We start from the raw sequence: 3,454 nt of genomic DNA on the forward strand, positions 1-3,454 counted from the left end.
TTATCATAAAGATCATTATCTTCCATGATTGATGTTAGCTGCTTGGCTACCACTTTTTCCATCATTTTTGACATGAAGGGAAGCTTAGATATGGGCCGGTAGTTTATAGGCTGACCTGGATCAAGATTAGGCTTTTTGAGAATGGGATTTACTAGGGCGTGTTTAAAGTAGCTGGGGACTGTGCCGGATTTAAGTGAAAGGTTGATCAGTTTCACCAACCATGGACCGACTTCATCAAAAACATTTAAAAGCAGTGAGGTTGGAATAGTATCCACAGGGCTCGATGTGGGTTTCATTTTTCTCACTAGATCCTGAATATCCTGTAGGCTGACAGGAGAGAAGGAGGACCATGTGCTGACGGGAGCTACAGAAGTGCACAAGCTGACCAAAGGAGTCGTGATACTGGCCCTAATATCTTCTACTTTATTTACAAAGAAGTTTAAAAACATGTTACAATCATCCCTTGTGTGTACAGGGACATGGGACGGTGGGGGTGTAACAAGATGTTCAATAGTGTTGAACAAGACTCTGGAGTTTCTCTTATTTTGTAGAACAAGGTTAGTGAAATAAGTAGAGCGGGCGCGCTTTATTATTTCATTTAGCTCCATTATCTTTTCCTTAAGATGGAGTCGATGCACTTCCAGTTTAGTTGTTTTCCACAACCGTTCCACTTTCCGACAGCTTCTTTTGAAGTTAAAAATGGTTTCATTCATCCATGGACAAGGTTTTTTATGAGTGCTAACAACGTTTTTAGCTGGTGCTACTGTGTCTAACAGAGTCAGACAGTGATTATTAAAGTTAGCCATAAAAGAGTCAACATCATCACAGCTAGCGAAGGAAGTTGGGTCAAAGGAGGCAGAAAACCCACTGAAAGCTGCTTCATTTAGGATGCGTCGCTGTTTTTTCACATTGGAAGGGATTTTAGTCAGAGTGATTGACAGGTTAAATAAAATACAGCAGTGGTCACTTAACTGTAAATCATTTATGCTTAATTTGTCTATTTTTAAACCAAAAGAAAAAACTAAATCTAAAGTATGACCTTTGGTGTGTGTTGGACCTGACACATGTTGTACAAAGTTAAAAGAGTCCATAAGAGTCATCAACTCAGTGGCCATAGGACATGTGGAGTTATCAACATGGAGGTTAAAATCTCCAAGGATTAAAACACTCTCAAGTGTTATAATAGATGACATGAACTCAGAGAACTCATCTAAAAATATACGAGCAGGACCAGGCGGTCGGTACAGTAAAACACAGTGAAAAGAGTGTTCGTTTCCAACCTTGCACATCTGGAGCTCGAAGGAGTTGAACGCGTTCGTGTCCAACAGTCTGCAGCTGAATGTGTCCCGGAAAACGAGCGCCAATCCTCCTCCGCGACGCGTGATCCGTGGGGTTCCAAACACAGAACAGTCTGCAGGGCGCAGCTCATTTAAGTGAACGTACTCGTTCTCCCGTTGCCATGTCTCTGTGATGAACATCAGGTCCAACCCGCGGGACATGAAAACATCTTTCAGGATGTGCGCTTTATTTGCCAGCGATCTGGCGTTTTGTAATCCAAGGCGCAGCGACACTTCCGTGTTGGCCCGTGGAGAGTCGCGCTGCAGCGGGCGAAGGCATCCATAATCCACGGCACGGTGTCTGGGAAGGCGCCGGTGAAGCAGCGCTACGAGCGGCAGATGACGCAGGCCGGTGATCGGACGCACGGGAGCCACAGGCTGAATCCACCGTAATCCATTTGACAGCGGGTGTCCCGGAGCAGTCCCAGGACAAGACCTCCTGTACGCCTTCACCTTCACCAGGAGTCCAGCGCGTCTGCCCCGCCTCTTGGCACGCTTCCTACACGGGACGGGTGCACGCAGCAGGTAGGCAGGCACCGAGGCCAAGTGTGGAGGAAGTCTGGAGGTTTGATCCTCAGGGCAGCTCAGACGTACCTCATGTGCATGATTTAGGTCCATTAGTGCCTGACGATCGAATGTCAATACTGTTGCATCAATGTTTTGGCACAAAAGAACGATCAGGACACAGACAAACAGAAGTTCCAGCAGAGCTGGCAGACGGCAGCCGGTACACGCTGGCGCCATCTTTGATTGAAAACATGAAGCTGATGTAAGATGTCACAGTGTCAGTCAGTTCATCTAGGTTGTCTGATGCAGCTTCAAAAACACTCCAATCAGTGCAGTCAAAGCAGTCCTGTAACTCCTGCTTTGACTCCTCTGTCCACCTCTTTACAGTCCTTACTACAGGTTTAGCAGATTTAAACTTCTGCCTGTTGGTCGGGATTAGGTGAATCAGACAGTGATCAGAGAGCCCCAAAGCTGCACGGGGAACAGAGTGATATGAATCCTTTATTACAGTGTAGCAGTGGTCCAGTGTGTTAGCACCCCTGGTCGGGCACTTTATATGTTGTCTGTATTTTGGGAGTTCGTGGGTTAGATTTGCTCTGTTAAAATCCCCGAGAATGATAAGAAAAGAGTCTGGATGTTTTTTCTCCACGTCTGCTATCTGGTCGGCCAGGTGCTGTAACGCCTCTGTTACACAAGCCTGAGGTGGGATGTAAACACCGACCATGACAAACGAGGAGAACTCCCACGGAGAATAAAACGGTTTACAGTTTATGAAAAAACTCTCCAGATTAGGGCTACACGTCTGCTTCAACACTGTGACATCTGTACACCAACCTTGGTTAATGTAAAAGCATATTCCGCCTCCCCTTGTCTTCCCAGAGAGCTCTTCTACGCGGTCCACTCTGAGGAGCTGAAAGTCCGGTAGATGTAGAGAGCTGTCCGGGATGAGTTCACTGAGCCAGGTTTCAGTAAAAAACAGGGCGGCGGATCTGCAAAAGTCTGAGTTTCTGGTGTTTAGGAGCAGCAGTTCATCCATTTTATTTGCCAGAGAGCGGACATTCGCCAGGTGAATGGATGGAAGCGCAGTGCGTAATCCCCGCTGCCTCAGTTTGACGAGCGCGCCTGCTCGTTTACCCCGTCTGCGTCAGCAGAGTATTTTCGTGCTATAGCAGAACCTGGGAACATCTAAGCTACACACTTGTTGAAGTCATCACAGAAGGTGAAAGCAACGTTGTTTTTAGCACAGCATTGCCATTTTCACCTCCGCATTACTCACCTTATCTTCTTCTTTGGGATTTCTTGTCACAAATGCTGACATCCCCTGAGCATGTTTCTTTGCCTATAGCCGGCGCTTGTGCTTAGTGGATTTTTCGTGTTGATTTACGTCGCTCCTTCCTCCGTGGGCGATGCTAAAATCGCAGTTGCAAATCATACAGAACCGGTAATTGGAACCCATCCTGCTCTTCTTTATAAAAGTAAAGTCACTGTCCCATCTCTCAAGGTATTTACATGACTTCTTAGTTTTTTTCGCCGGAGCGCCTGCTTCACATCCATCCATTTTCCGGGTTTGTTCCCGCTGTAGGAAGTTGCATCTACTCTCGCGAGAAGTG

The sequence above is a fragment of the Gouania willdenowi genome, unplaced genomic scaffold (genome assembly GCF_900634775.1).
Source record: "Gouania willdenowi unplaced genomic scaffold, fGouWil2.1 scaffold_296_arrow_ctg1, whole genome shotgun sequence".
Lineage (NCBI taxonomy): Eukaryota > Metazoa > Chordata > Actinopteri > Blenniiformes > Gobiesocidae > Gouania > Gouania willdenowi.